Source organism: Myripristis murdjan, chromosome 11 (genome assembly GCF_902150065.1).
Source record: "Myripristis murdjan chromosome 11, fMyrMur1.1, whole genome shotgun sequence".
NCBI classification, from domain to species: domain Eukaryota; kingdom Metazoa; phylum Chordata; class Actinopteri; order Holocentriformes; family Holocentridae; genus Myripristis; species Myripristis murdjan.
The window spans coordinates 13,025,487-13,042,626 of record NC_043990.1 but is presented as its reverse complement, the minus strand read 5'-3'; positions in this window follow the sequence as shown (position 1 = coordinate 13,042,626).

Sequence of the window (17,140 nt, the reverse complement as noted above, 5' to 3'; positions counted from 1 at the left end):
TGTCTTTTTCTGTAAGGCCTTCTGAAGGCAGAGCTGTGGGAAACATAAAGCAAGACTAATGAGCTTTTTTGAAATATACTTTATGAGGATCATGAACCCACAAGTCTACTTGATAATATTTGTGTCCTTATGTGTCACTCTGTTTCCACCCACCTCTCTCTCTCTCTCTCTCTCTCTCTCTCTTAGCACTTACACACAGAGAGACACACAGACACACACACACACACACATATGCCATCACATCGTGTGTCTTTGCAGAGGTGCTGCTCTCTTGACTCTTGAACACAGTAACAGGCTTTATACAATGCCGTTCAATGGTTAAAAGGTAAATTCATAGTTCAAAGGACGCTGTCTTGCAACCAAGTCAACTATTTCACAGCTAAACTGTCAACACCTCGTTAGTGTAATCCTGCCATAGGTTTACTTATTTAATGGGCCTTTGCATGATCAGCAAATCACTGTGAATATATTTAACTGATGTGAAGGGAATAAAGGTGTATGGAATCATTAGCTTTTATGCCACCTGCATACACACAGCCTTACTGATTCTCTGAACCATGTCATGGAAATACAAGTCAGGTGAGGTGTGTGAGGTAAAATGTATTTATTTCACAACGGATCATTCTGCTTTACAGCTATGTTTCACAGATGACTGCATGCCCATGGGGAGAAAATCTCGATAAAAGTAACAGTAAAAACACAATGCTATTATTTTAATGGCCGTGGTTTGAAGTATGTTGGTTTTCCACAACCAGTCCAAATTTGCAGTTGCCATTTGAAAGCTAAAAAACAAAATAAATTTGATTTACACAGCACCTATAAATAAACTAATTCCAAATGAGGTGGATGTTTAGGTCGTACTCATAAAGGAGCTCCCACTTGTGACCTGTCAGCGTGTTTCTTGACCACCTATAAAAGTCCAAGTGTGTCTGAGATGACCCTCTCTGGCCCCAGGCCAGGGCCCGCGCGACAGGGGAAGGGAAGTCTTACCATATTGTTGTCAGAGTAGATCATCAACACAGCACATGAAAGGAATACATTCCAGGTTTTATGGGCCAAGGTGGCTGCTGAAGCCTTTGCTCGGGAGTGAATTCATGTACCCCATTGCAAGGATTAATAACGCAAGTCTCATTAGAGATCCTCGCCACCGAGACCCCTGGAGGGAGGGGTGCTGGGAAAAGAACCGAGTGCAAAACGCACCACGCCAGCCCCGCGTTCCTTCGCAAATCATCATCCTCAAGAACATTTTTATTGTAAAGAATTTACTTCGCAAGTTTATCAAAGATGTCTTCCAGTATATTTCCCAGTGTGTTTAGATTACAGACATTTAACCGGAGCAGTAGTCTTTAGGCAAGTAGAGCTTATGTTACAGACATGCTGCTGTCTTCAAAGATAGGAAGGTGACAGCTTTCATGAATTTCCATTTAGGTCCATATTGCTTTCATCAATGACTTTCTCTTTTCCTGCTCTCCTTCTGCAATTGTCTCCACCATTTTTCTTTGTGATTTAAACAGCTCTTTTCAGAAATGACCTTGTTCCCCCACCTAGAATTATGACAGTCATTTAAAAAAAAATGTATGAGTGTAAAATAGTGGGGGTTTCATGTTTACCACCGTGCCTTTATTTTCTCATGCTCAAAGAACATTAGAATATGTGAGATGTATTCATGTTTTGTATAATATAGGTCATTTTAGATGTCATTCCAGCAGAGCAAATTATCATGAAATGGGAATCATTCCCATCTGAAACCAGTCAGTGAGTGAGACCCACGGGAGTTCTCTGTCTATATGCAGTGCGTTTGAATTCCTGAAACTACATTAAAAATACGCCAGAATGCATAAAACCATGGGATGTTACTTTCTGTCATATGAGCAGATAAGCCTCAATGTCTGCGTGTTGCTGTATGCATGCATGTCTGTGTGTGTCTGTGAGTGCTGAGTGTATGTGTACACACTTGTGTGTATGTGTGTGTGTGTGTGCGTGTTTGTCTGTGTGTCCGTGCCTGTGCGGTGTGTCTAGTCCATGGATGAAGGGATGGATTATTATAGCAGTGTATCTGGGGATGTATAAGCCCAATACTTTTGCTATGAGGAGGTTTTCAGGGGGCAATGATAATCCACTGTGTTAAGATAAATCTTGGAAAAATAAGGTGTACTGACTGCATTCAAGGAGATAGGATTGAAGGTACACAGACTGTATTTGATTCCCCAAGGCATGATAACATGATTTTTGGATTACTGCATTATAGGAAGTGTCACCCCGGGCCCATGGGAAAGGCACCGAGTACACAGTATGGAGCAGAGGACCTGGGTCACATATTTGTGCTCTCCTTATCTGACTTCTTATCCCCTCTCTCAAAGAAATTATGTCGAGGTGTTCCTCTACTGTAATAATGGCCACACGTTTAAAACAACCTATGAAGTGAAACATACCAGGCTGAGTAATGTTTACCTGATGCTGAAAAAGTGTAGAATAAATACATGTAATTTCTGTTGACTATTTTACATTTCGAGTTTAAAAAACAAGAACACAGAAGTAATTGATTGCACCAGAGAGTTAACTAAAGATTTTTCTTTGAATGGAGTAAGCAGACTGATGAAGTGATTTTGACACCTACACAGTATAACCACCCTTTTCTTTTCACTCAGGGTGTCATCATGAGCGGAACATGAAGCCGGCGACGCCAAAGTGGATGCCAGTCCTTTGGCCTGAGTCTCACCTTCATCCCCACTTTAGCATCAACCTTTGTTGACCCATTTCTCCCGGCCCATGCTTCTGGAACATCAGAGGAATTGACATAAGGGGCCCAAGCAAAATGGCAGGTGCTAAAAGTTTGACAGCGTATACTGGATATATGTGTTCCCTGGAACGTGAGGTGTAAGGGAGGGAGGGTGGCAGAGTTGTATCGACTCGGCATTAAGCCTCGAAGATAACACACCCTCTCTAACAGGCATACTCTCTTGGCAGAGGAGGGTTGGGGTGAGCTGGGGTGGGGGTGGGAGGGGGGCTTGGGGAGGAGGGGGGTGGGGGGCAAGCTCGCACTTGAGCTAGTCAACCAACCACTGCCACCAAGACACGGCAACCCGACGCAGAGTAGCCCAGCTCACCCCTGGTTCTCTGTCCTTTCCCATAGCACTATTACTGCCAAACAAGCTGGGCTTTTATCACATTGCTAACCCTGACTCAGAAACTGCATTTCAGGAGGACCCTTTATTTTTTTCCCCTCCCATTTTTGGACACGGAACACAAACAGATTTACACCACAGGAGTATTCTGCTGCTGCTCCTGCCTCAATGTGGTTAAATCAGTGAGTCAGAAGTGAGAATGTAGAGTTTTAACACTTTTCTCTCCTGGTATGAAAGCTTCTAGAGCGACACAGAGGAAAGCCCTAACTGGCTTACTGTCTACCAACCAGAGGCATATGCTAGTGGGAGGGAGGTTATGTAGACATGATTAATGGTTTAAGGTTGACCCCCTGGTGGAACGAGGATGTTGCCCAGGCATCTTCAGTTTACTCCGGGGAGCGAGGGCTACATTCACAGTGCTAGAAGGAACTCAAATGCCACTTTCTGTCAAACAAAAAGCAACACTGCAGGCTTAATTTGTAAAGATTTTTTTTTTTTTGCACTTTTTAAATAAATATTGGTCTTTCTGCTTTTGTTGTACAATTAGATATTCAAATGGTTGATAAAATGCCAAATTATTCAATGAAGATGCTCCTATTTTCTGCTTTGGAGGAATGTATCCAGCAGCCATTAGATACAATTAGAGACCACAGAATGCTTTTGTATTAAAACATTTGCTGCAATTTGGCAGCTGTATAATTTAGATGTACTGGATCATGGCACGCACATACATGAACACAAGCACGCACACGTGCACGCACACGCACACACCCATGCATGCATGCACAAACACACATTCATACATGCACACACAGAGGGACCTCCGTGCAGCGGACACCTTCAATATTGAACCCAGACCCAGGCCTGGTCTCTGTATTTACATGTAAATGGTCTACAACAATCTGCGGCCCCCTTCGTCTGCTCTGTCCCTCCAGCCGTCTGGGCCTGGGGAAGAGAGCTGCTAGTCAGATGGGGGGACCACATCAGATGGGCTCCCGTCGTTATGGAGCCAAACGCTCCAAAGGGAGAGGAAAGAGGCTGCCTGCCTGGCAGCCATTGAAACAGCAGGGACTCCCACATAGTATGGAAGTGGTCCATGGTTTGGTCTCCTTCTCTGACTGGAGAGTAGGGGAGCGATGTAAAGGGCTAAGGAAAAGGCCTTCCTGTCTGAGGCCTCAGTGGCGTAAGAGCAAAGCAACCGATTTTATGCTCAGTGGAAGGCCCATCAAAGGATGGTGTGCAAACTAAGCTGGCCAGATTAGTCAGGTTCCTAAGACAGAGGGTTGAGAACCTTGTCTCTTCCTTGTGGGTAGAGGTGTCATATTTGACAAGTGTATATGTGTGTGTGGAGGGGTGGGTGTCTATGATAAGAAATTATGAACAGCAGTGAGCATGCATCTCCAAGCCACATGGCGGGGGGAAGGAGTCTGCGTGTATCTGTTCCTTATGATCGTCTGTCGAGTGTTTGTGTGTCCTTCTGTGCTGGCGGGTCAGATATGGTGGAGGTCTAGACACATGGACCAAACATTCTGTCTGACAAGGAGAGCTTTCATTTCGAGGTTCATCTGATGGCTTTAGACCTTGATAGAACAGAACAGCCGAGACCGGCTGGACCCATACGCAGCGCTAATGGTCCGGACTCCGTCTCAAAAATCTGTTGCATGGCAAGCTATTGACACCCTTACAAAACGCTCACATGTAGCTTTTCTTCCATTCGTGTGTGTACACATACAACATGAATAGGGGTTCAAGTGTCTGTAGGGGTTGAATAACATGACATGAATCACCATGTTTGCTTAAAAGTGGGTTTCCCCAAACATGTTGGCACTTCAGCTGCCTTATAGCATCACAGGGTCAACTCTGGTTCATTACCTTTGTCACCCTCTTGTCTTTCCTGTTAGACTAGCTTAAATTCTATTTCCAGTTCAGTTTGCTGTCTCTATACATACATCTCTGTGAGGGAGAATGAAAGAATGCTTCTCTGCGATGAAAGTACAAAAACATTAAACAGAGCACTGTATACATGAAACATTAATCACACACAATCACGATAATCACACAAATTTAAAATGTCTAGTGCAAGTAGCCAGAAATAAAATATGTGATTGAACCACATAACTAGGTATAAACAACTAGTTAAAACAACAACAGAATAAATATGGAATAATTATAAGTAACACAGATCTCTTAAACACAGTATAAGAATGATTTAAAGTTTTCAGTTCAGGAATCCAGAGATAAAATATGCAATTTAAGAATCTTTATATTAAGTTATGCTACAACCTCACAGTGAGATGGATCGGCTATTAAGCAGCCTGATAGCCTGTGGGAGGAAGCTATTTAACTGTTGTGCTTTTAGCCCTAATACTGTGGAACCTCCTGGCTGATGGCGGGAGGTCAAAGTATTTGAGAAGTGGGTGTGTGGGGTCCCTGACAATGTTCGGCTGCAATGAAGCTGCTGCATACAGGGTAGAGAGACTCGATGATCTTCTCAGCTCCCCTGAACACTCTGCAGGGCTTTAGTATCACTGATATTGCAGCTGGAGTACCAACTGGTGATGCAATATGTCAGCATACACTCAGCCACGCCTTTGTAAACGGTTGTGAGAATGTTGGGGGGAGTGTTGCTTGCTTCGGTTTCCTAAGAAAGTATAATCTCTTCTTGGCCCACGAGGCCTGCCCACTGAAAGTGGACGATTCATATCATCTACCACAGAACCCCTCCTGCTATTGACGTAGTAGCTTGAGTCAACCATACGTTTTGTTCCCTTATTTCTTTTAAGACAACGCACATTGCAATAGCGCAAAAAAATCAATCAAATGTAAATGCAAATCTCAGCTGAGATGCACATTAATGATCACAGTGACAAATAGCAACACATGGTTGTAGACAGTGAAACTGAAACTGATTAACGCAAACAAATAGTACATATAGTGTTCAATCTGCACTGCAAAGCACGAGTGTTTTCAGCATGTTTTCCAAAAGCCCACCATCTACACTGAAACACCTCAAAGTGCTTTAATGTCCTACAAAGCCTGCCTTGATATGATATTATGTGATACTTACTCTACAGTAGTGCCTAGCATATGACAATCCTAAATCAGCATTTTCAAAATGCTCCTTTTGCCCCTCCACACGAGAGTGCCAAACCAGTGTTTTCAACTTTAAACACTTTGGAGAGTGTCTTTGAAAAGCCCACAAAAGGCCAAAACAAAGGAATAGAAAATGCCTTTTCACATTTACCAATCTTAGTGTGTACATGGCCTAAGTATTCCTGCAATGTGTCGAACATAATTCAACAGCATCCCTGCTGGTGAAAATATGCACGCTGTATGTAATAGTAAGAAAAAAAATCTCAGGGAAACAGTGAGAAGACTGTGAATTGGTGGCCTAACAGCATGGAAACTTGTACCAGTGCATCTTCTGATTGACCGAAAGTAAATAAGTGATTCAACTTATTTCATCAGCTGAATCTGATTCGCCAGAGGAAATTCTGAGTCAGACCATTTCTGCCTTCTACTAGACTGTCTGGGGTAAGTCTTCCAGATTGTTTAATATAAAGCAGAAACTGATTAAGAATAATGTTGAAAAGTGTATTTTCCTCTCAGAGTTAACATGACGCTGATGTTAGTTTTACTGTTAGATAAGGCTGCAAGATTGGTAATATAAATTAATGGCCCTTCACCTCACAGCTCTGGGGATTCCCATCAAGAGCCAAGCTTCCAGTTAAATGTGATTTGGCAGAGGACCCACCAGTCTTGTACCTTACACCCTTGGGTGAAGAATGCCCCCCACCCCCTCACCAACACAACTAGCGATCACACCTTTAGCGTGGATTTAGACAAAAGGGGAGCCCCAGGTCAATGTGGTTTGTACGTATATGTGTGTGAGTGTGTATGTGTGTGTGTGTGTGTGTGTGTGTGTGTGTAGGTGTGTGTGTGTGTGAGTGTGTGTGTGTGTGAGTGTGTGTGTGTGTTTTTATAAGCTGTGTGGGGGACAATGCAACACGTTAAACCAGTGTGGGAAGTGTGAAGACAGGAGAAACCTGCTTATGCTTTGTGATAACATCTTATGATGATGCATTAATTGTGTTCATTGAATTGTTGCATGCATTTTTTGGTTCGGGTCTTTGTCTTTGTCTATGTAAACTTCAGAAATAGTTGGGGTCTCTCCATGGATGGAAAAAATTGCAGAGTTGAGCCATTGAGCCTTGCTGTTCACAGAAGTCTTTTACTGAGCAGTAGAACTCAGTGTAAAACATCATTTACAACACATTTGCAAAACAAGCACAAATAGCAATATTCCAATATATGTACCTCATCAATATTTATTATCTCATGCCCTGTCAATGGAGAACCCCCGTCACCCCTGACATTTGTAATTTTGCTTCAAGTGGTTTACGTACGTGCTGGTGTGGGGGCAAAACTGTGGTTCACTTCACCTGAGTGGTTAGCAGTGAGTCACCCAGCTCTGCAGAGGATGTGAGTGGGTGGTCCTCTCTCACACTCAAAAAGTTACTTTCTGTTTCACTTGCAAGTGATTTTCACTTAAACTAATTTGAAATCACCTCTTTGGATGTCGATTTCGGACTTGGGTCAGATAAGATTTGTAAATGTTGCTGCGTTATGGCAGCAGGGTTGGGTAATGACCACTGGAGCGGGGTGGCTGCCCTGCAGATGGAAGGCCAGGGTTCAAACCCTCATGTCAGCACTCCCAATATGGCAACCCAAAAGGCTCACAATTTGTCTCTCTTAGTGTATTAAAGTTATTGCCAGCAGAATTTGAACCTTGTTGACTTTGGCGATCCCCTGAGTCTCTTAATGGTAGTATTTTACGACAGCTGTTGCACCGAGACTCCCCTGCCCCCAGTGCCACTGCAGACCACATAGAGGAGAGATGAATACAGAAGAGATGATGTGATGCTGTTAAAGGGCAACTTCCATCATTCATACTGGTGTTAGGTTGGTTATTGTTGCATATTATTGCAACAGCGTATCCTAACCATTATGAAACTTTTTTTTTTTTTTTGCTGCCAGATATTTCAGTACAACTATATTCAGCTAGTGAGGCAGTAGAAAGTTCAGAGTAAACTAAGTTTCCCCACCTTTAATCACACCACACCCATTCACATTTTCTATTCAGTAGTGCCTATTCAGTGTTTACATTACAGTCAGTGTTTGTAGTTACAATTGCTAATCTATGTGTGTCAAAATATATTTTTATAAGTTAATATTTTAGTTGCAATTAGATCTAACCTAGCAGCTTTTTTAGATATTGATGGCAAAGTCGGTGGCCTGGTCAGTCATTCGGTCAGTTGGCTGGTCAGCCAGTCAGTCTGCAATACCTCAGTCAGTAGGTCTGTTCATGATTTAGATCTGTGATCTGAAGCTAAGCTTGCAGATAGGTTTCACTTTAAGTTGGGAGGCTGTTAGCTGTCCCTTCTTCCCAGAAAAAGCTTTCTCAGTAATTAAGTCAGTATTCCCCAACTGTGGTATCGCCAAAAATGGTATGAGTGATTTTTCAGTTTTAACAAATTAAATGTTGCGTATTTATGCAAAGACTTACCTTCATGATCAAAGTGAAAAAGCAACATGACATTACAGAGAGAGTGAGAGTCACACTTGCAGCATAGCTAAACAGTGGTGAAATTAAGCGCCTGTAAAGTTGATCCAGCTTCTCCATGTCATTTTCAGTGTTTGTATCACCAGTAGCTGCAGCTGCTGATCTATGTGTTAGAAAAAACTGTTTCGCTGGCAATTATTTATGCTACAACTAGTTTGAGCTGAGAAAGGAGTGTCTTTTGTACCAACCAGTCTTGCAAACTTTGTACCAAATTACTAAATTCAATTTATTTTGTATGCTTAGTTTAATTTGTTACCAATGGAACACATACATGGAAATACAACACGTTTGATATGTTAAGCAGAATAATAATAATAAAGTTTTTATATGCCACTGAACAGTATGAAGTAGTCCATGATCAATAAAACTGTGAGAATTACCAATGATCCTTTGCATGATAACATGCATAATGCATAACTCATTATGGCCGCATATACACTAACTCAGTGGGTACAGCATGATATTAAGAGTTAGTGCTGGCATCATGAATGAAAACTTTGCCACAGAAGGTGCTGCGGAAATTAGATGCAAATATGATACAGATCAAACCAATCCAGACCATGTGCTGGTACAAATTAAGATCACATGATGCCAGCCTCAGCAGGGTGTCATTCACTGGTCAGCGTTAAATCTGTGGCGGTCAGTGTAAAGTTGTAGCAGCTGGTGGGTGACTGGTTAAGTGAGAGAAGCAAATAGTGAGCGAGACGTTGAGACCCTTTATGCATTAGGGGCATTTTCTTTTAACTAACTGTGACCTCGCTCTGAGAGGGACAGCCAAAAAGCAAATACCCCCTTAGGAATCACTATCAAGTATCACATCATTATTAACAAATTCCTTTTGTTTTAGCCCGCCTGGAATACCAGATGGGTATGATTTTCTACATATTCCAATAAACTCAGGTAGGTTGTGCAGCAAGGGTATCAACCTGATAAAAACCTTCCTGTGACTACGCTTTGTCATACTTTATTATTTTTGTATGTGGCAAACCCAACCCATCTGTCACCTTGGGAAAATACCAATCATAAAAAAAGCACTTGCCTATTTTTGGACCAAGGTCTGGACTATTTACATTAGACATATAAAATGCGTAAAGGTCAAGTTTTCCAGCCATCGTGCCAATAGCCGACCTGTTCTAATCCACAATTCACATCAACCTGGCATACTGTAGTTTAGCAAACCTGAGCTGAAACCCGTCCCAGTTTCCATCTCTCCCTCATAATATTTCTGCCAGTATTGGCAGGGCGCACATGGCTTGAGGGTCAGTGCAAGGGTAGGCAGGCATCGTCCGACCCATGCCAATTAACAACGTTCCGCTTTGTGCTCTTTGTAGCTTTCTGATTCCTACCCTAAACAGGGTCACTAGTTGCTGGCTCCCCCCCTGCCCCTATGTGTGTGTGTGCGTGCGTGTGAGATAGCTAAGCCACGGTTCCCACTGCAGGAAGAAAAAGAGAGAGAGAGTGTGTGCATGTGTGTGTATGTGTGTGACCCTGCAGCCTGCTGGCCTTCCTCCCTGCCGAGGCCAGAAGGCATGCTCCCCAAGTCCTGCCAGCTTCGCCACAGTCTGGGGCCACTGATGTCATAATGGCAGGAGCTTGTAGGCGGCTGCTATTGGTGAGTCCTCCTCACGCCGGATTCTGGAGTTCCATCAGCTGGTTGTGTAACTTGTTTTTCGGGACAGGGAGGGGGGTGCTTGTGTGTGTTGCTATGTGTGTGTGTGTGTGTGTGTGTGCATGTGCACTGGGGGGGTGAAGGTGTGAGTAGTCGGGGGCAGAGATTTTTTGGCTTTGAGCAACACAGTGTGACGGCACCTTCATGTGCAGTCATGAGACGATATTAGGGTTACCAGGCATTTTATGTGTAGAGGTCCCTGAGATACTTGAGCGGCTTTTAAACTATTGAGTTTGAGCAGAAACTCTCCCGTACAGCTGTCCTCCCCATATCTGTGTTTATGGTTCAGTCCTGTCTCCTGTATAGAGCAGCAGCAGGGGCGAACCATCACATTTGGTGCCCAGCGTGGGGGCGGTTGGTGAGCTGTCGTGCTCCAACTATCCCATGGAGCTTTTCTTCTGTCTTTTCAGTACAATTTTGACTAACCTCATTTGCATCTGCTAATTAGATCCTGTTAGCATAATTCATACACATGACACCCTTTTGAAGCTAATGAATAGATACATCTCCAGACAACTCGCAAAGAGCATTTAATGAGGTTCAACTTACTCACAAATGCATGTTTCTGTGGGGAAGAAACTGAGGAGAGAAAATCAGAAGCATTATATTTTGTACCTGTAAATCAACTGGGAGTTAGACTTTGAAACTTGCTTACACCAAAATATTAGTGGCATCCTTAATGCAATGACCTGCAGCGCACAGATTTGTCATGAATACTTTTTTGTGCAATTTTCTTGCTGTCTGTGTACTTAGATTATCTTTATTGAGAGGGTATGATAACTAAAAAGCTCAAAAATATCATGTCAATACATGTTTAATATCAATATGAAGGGCAACTACAGATGGTAAGACATGGATTGTAACTGATTCTGAAATACTCAACCAAGCATTTCCAGCGAGATAAGCTATATGCAAAACATATCAAATTATGAATATTCATGAGTAAAAATGGTAAATATGATTCATCTTATACAGCTGGGTATTATTCCATGTGGCAATGTGCAGAATATGGAACAGCCTTCCTGCCAGGTTGTCAAAGCAAGAGGAGACTCACCAAGTGTTTGAGCTGCTGATCTCTCCATTATCAGGATGTATTTCTGATAAGAGTTCACAGCTTTCACAGTGATCCCCCCTCAGAACCAGGCCGCCGCAGGAGGTGATATATCATCCTTAATACAACCTCTGGTCTACTTTCCTATTTTAAACCACTCTTCCATGGCTGAGTTTGTTATATTTATGAAGCAGCAAGATGACTGGCTGACTTTGAATATGCACATATGTTTACTTGTGGTCTGTTGTCATCCATATAATGTTTGCATTATCTACCTATCAAAATCTTTTTTTTTTTTTTACTCCTCTGCACAGGGCACACTTGCATGAAAAATGTATGTCCGAGAGGGCTGAAACCATATTGATTGTTTTGGGGAAAAGAGCAACAATGAGCACCATTTCTATAAACAGGCAACAAAATAAGATAAAGCCTTAACATCTACTCCAGTGTTTTTACCTGTCAGGTTGTTCCTGTGTGATTACAGTAGCAATACAGAGGCGGCACCTTTGCCGCAAGTTGGCCTTGAGAGTTGACTTGTAAACTAGTAGGCACAAGTATTTGTCTTGCTTAAGTATAACACTGACGGCGCATTTGAAATTATTTGTTTGCCACTTACATTAGCATTACATTAGTTGCTGTTTAGCACTACTACATTTCCACATTCGGAGGCTGCAGTGTGGAGTGTTGAAGTTATTCTGCTGTCATTCTGGTGTGGAGCTCCACCTGGCTGGTTGAGTGAAGGCTCAGCGGGGAGTCTTGAATCATCTCAGCTGAGGCCTCATGGCTTGGCCTGGCTGGAGCCCTCATGATGTGATATCATAGTGAGCCAGGCCTGAGTGTGTATGTGTCTGTGCCTGTGCCTGTGTCTGTGTGTGAGTGTGAGTGTTTGTGCTTCCCTGTTTTGTTTTTTTGTTTGTGTGTGTGTGTGTGTGGGTGTGTGTGTGTGTGTGTGTCTGTGGGTGTGTGTCTGTGGGTGTGTGTATTTGTCTTTGTTAGTCTGTACATGTCTGAATATGTGTATGCTTTATGATATGTGTGCTTACATATACGTGCACACTTGTGTGTACGCATGTGAACAAGTGCATGTGCACTCCTCTGTGTGTGTTTGCTCCCTTCTGCTCCCTCCAACCGGTTGATCTTTCACATTTCGCACGGGCAGGAGGGACAGGAGGCTGCCAGGCTGCGCCCAGAGCCTGGGTACAGTACGGTTAGCAATGCCCGGCATTCATTAGCACCTCCCAAGCTGTCTGCACTTTTACCAAACGCTCTAGCTAGCTAACATGCACTGGCTCCACGCTCCCTGCTCTCATCACCCCGGTAAAGGCCTTCACCATGCCTTGGCTCCACTCAGCCACAGCTGAGGCCTCGAATCTTGGCTTGGGACATTTCAACTTTGTTAGAGTTCAGCTCATGAGAAAGGAAGACAACTTTTCAAAGTTCTTGAGCCTGTCTGGTTTACGTAATGTGTGTATTCTTCTTCTTCTAAATTAACTTGACTGTCTGTTTCCCCCAAGTCGAAATGTGACACTTTTGGCAGAGAGTATATCTTCAAAATTACTTTCTACAGAATAAATGTTATGTTCAACATACATGGGATATCTTGATCATATTACTCCATCTGTGAGAGTGTGATTATTCCTTCTAATTTAATGTCTGTCTCATTACGGCCAACACCTTACCAATCAGCAAGGTGCCAGCTTTACACTCTTCACTTTCACTGTCATAATAACAGTTCACACTGATAGCAGGAGCAACTTCAGACAGGCGTTGAAACCTCTGTGTGGACAGTAGGTTTCCTTGTACAGTAGTCACTTCACTGTTGGGTGCTGGGCTATTTCGCACATTTCACATTCATTTCTAATAGTCTAATTTGTATAGATACAATTAATGTGGTTTTTACATTTCGTTCAATTTACTTCTCATCTACATAAACAGGTACTGATAAAGTGCACTGGAAGGAGATGGGTTGAACTGACAATTTTTCAGTTTGACAGAAATAATAACACTCACATAAGCACATGCAGGAGAGTATTCAATTCTATATAGACGATATAAGTTCAATATAAATTCTATATAGACTTTCTCACGTATGAGCATGGGGGCACATACAGTTTTGTGCACAACTGTGCATGTATGGCCGAAACGTGTGAAGAACAGACACTCTCACATAGGCGCACACTCACTTGGCACTCTGGTGACCGGGTCACTTGGTTTTTACACTTCATATCATCATCATATGACTTAATGACAGAGAAAGGGAGAGGGAGGGGGGATTGAAAAAAGCAGGCCTACAGTAAGCACTGAATCTGTGAACCTTGATACTGCAGCAGGCAAAATAACATAATTACTCTTCTCTTCGTTTTACTCCTTCATTCTCACATCCTACTATTTCTCTTTTCTCTCTCTCGTGTTTCTCTCTCTTGTTTCTGCTCTTGTTCTATCCTCTCTCTTTCCCTTACAGGCTCAACAGGCTGGGGATACCTCTGAGAGCTGAGACCAGGGTGCAAAGAACACAGCGGGAGTGGTGTTTACCACAGTCCTACTGCTCCACGAGCCAGATCCCTTAAAGATACAATCCGGAATTTGTTTGACCGTGTGAGTTTGGGAGACAGACACAGTATTTTCTTGAGGAGGTGGACATTGTAGCTGGAGCTTTTGGTAACTTTCTTAAACCATCAAAACTCAAATGACTGGTGTCTTGTAGTCATTACATTTGTAAGCCAATATTTTACGGCCTCAAAATGCATGCATCTATGACAAACTGTTTTAACATTTAATAGCCAGGCTGGATATGCATTGCAGATATCCATAATGCAATTCTTCCCGGTCAAAAAGAACATTTCAGATATCCACAAAGTTACTCTTCCCAGAACAAATAACATCACATTTACCATTCATGTGCATGGGTTTTTTCATCACAGACATCTACATCTGAATTATGACTACTCGTAACTCCACTTTAAGATATCTGCAATTTACTTCTGGCAAGTTATCATTCCAGCTCAAGATTAATTCCCATCGATTCAAGATATGTACGTTGCCCTTTTTAGATATTTAAATTAAGTTTTAACTAACCAAAATGACATTGTCGATACCTGTAATGTTAATTCCCAATAATTAAACTTAACTATTAAATGTTAAAATGGCTTGCCATCTGTGCTACCCGTTCAGCTGTTACATACTGGTTAAATTGGAAAAACAACCCATTTCAGAATAAAACGCTGATTCCAATCAGTCACTACTGGAATTATGGGTATTGCAATCATGAGCAGGGCTTTTAACAGCATCATGACGTGATCCTGTCATGACAATATCAGTAGTCTTCCTAAAGGTCAGTGCATCTTGATAGTCCTGCTTTTGCTTAGAACTTACAGTAATTGGCTCGATGGCTCTGCTCTCTTTCACTCCCACAATCAGCAGCCACAGAACTGCATGTTACAGTCCAAGAAAGAAGAAAGTGTTCAGCAGTGCCATTTAATGGGCTTTGCAACAACAAGAGAAGTACTTTCAGTACAAGTACAGAAAGTTGTTCAGTCGTGTTTCTTTCAACTTGCATTCTAAAAATAGATCTTTCTTATCTTTTGAGGATTTATAGGGTTTTCCATGCCTTTATTTTTTATCCTATAGACCTCTGTAATGCTTTTTACCCAGGTATTACCCAGGCCTCCCTCTATCACCTTCAGTTTGTTCAAAATGCTGCTGCAAGGATTATCAAGAAAACAAGATCACATAACTCAGATTCCGGCCTTTCTGCATTGTCCTCCTGTTTACCTTTGCATTGATTTTAAAATTTTATTGTTGACTTTCAAGGCTTTTACATGACGAGCCTCCTGACTATATAAAAGACCTACAAATCCGTTATGAGCATGGGTGCCCTCTCGGGTCGGCCTTGTTATTGCCCCCAGAGCCCGACTTAGGGCTGTCAGGCTTTTTCAAGTCTGGGCCTTCAAACTCTGAGGCGACTTACCTGCTGAGATTAGGTTTACTGAATCTATAACTGCTTTTAAATCTCCCCCTAATAGCTATTATCTCTGTGTGAATTTTACTTTATTTCATTTTATGCATTTATTCTTTTATTTTGATGCTATTTTATTATTATTGGTTTACTGTATTTTATCTTTTTTGTGAGGCACTTTGTGACATTGTTGAAAAGTGCTATGTAAATAAAGTTTATTATCATTATTATTGTTATTATTATTATTATTATTAGTCGTAGTAGTAGTATTACTAAGAGTAGTATTAATTTAGAATACCTCTCTGGGCACCTTCACCATGACAACGATCACAGCCTAGGGTGTTGCCACCTGGCATAACGCAGGTTAGAGAAGTCACCACATGTATGTGCATGCCAGTTGTCATGGAAATAGTTCAGTGCTATTTTAAAAGGGATTTAAAAAAAAAAAAAAAAGCCAGCCTTTTTCTTAATTTATGTTACAAATACAGTATATCTCCATTTTGTCACTCAAGGGTTCTTGGCATTTTTTTTAGTGACAAACATGCAATTTTTTTTGTTATTCCAATCCGCCAGAGTCTGAAACTATGGTACAATGAATATTGGGTCTCCATCATCACCACTCTTGTTGTCTGCAAGACCTGGTGCCTGTGACACTGCTCTGAAGATTAACTTCTTATGCTTAGAGGACTGAAAGATAATTCTTTGGAGCTGTATTTTTCTCAGCATCTAATAGCTGGTCACTCCATTGTTGCCTGTTAACCAGCTGGCTCAGTTGGGAGTAGCAAGCCTGAAAAAAAGTATGTGGGATATAAATTAATTCTTGTCAGAAATCTGTAAAAATTATTAGGTACTTCAGCAGCTGCCAGCGTACAAGACAAAGAACTATCAGATCAGAGATTTAGAGTCACTTGGAGCTATCTGATCAATGTTTACTGAACCATAACCCTTGTAATTCACTCTCCCTGCTAGTTGTCGGTGTCACTTTCGGTCGCAGCAGACAGACCACCATAATGCTCGCCTGCAGGCTACCATAAAGGCTGTGGGTTTTAAAGGGTAATGTGGACTGAAGGCTTGTGCCACAGTTTCATGGTGCTCATTTAAGGCACACCATGTTCGAGTCTGCTCTTCTTTGAGCAAATCCATCTGTTACACAGATTCGCTGTAGCATGCTATGCGCCCTGACAAGCACTTTTGAAATGTAGTTTCAGGCTAATCATCTCAGTGGAAGACAACCCGAGAAAAGCTGTTCTGCCACATCCTACAGAGGGAGGGGGCTAACGGCATGCGATAGGGAATGTATTTAACTACTGAGCCACGTCATCCCCAATACACTCATAATGGAAAGATAGATGGGGAGGGAGCAGAGAATCTGAAAACTAATTAACACATAGCTTCATGACAAGGCTGCCATCTCTGTTTTGTTGAGGAGTTTAACAACTGAGGTGCCTCGACTTCATGTCCTCATTTGTGTTTTCTTTCATTCGCTGATTGCCTTTAAGATGCTTTGTTCAGGTTTAACAGATTTTCATGCTTTGAGATAAACCACAGATTTATTAGTCATTTGTCATAGTTTCACTCAATGGTTTTTTTTTTCCGCTTTAAAAAATCCAGGCCTGTCTCAAACATGCAAAGAGAGTGAGACAAAACTGTTTCTCTATACTGTAGCGTTTGGATCTGCAAACATCCTCAGTGGCAAAGCTGCAAAAAGGCCACCGCT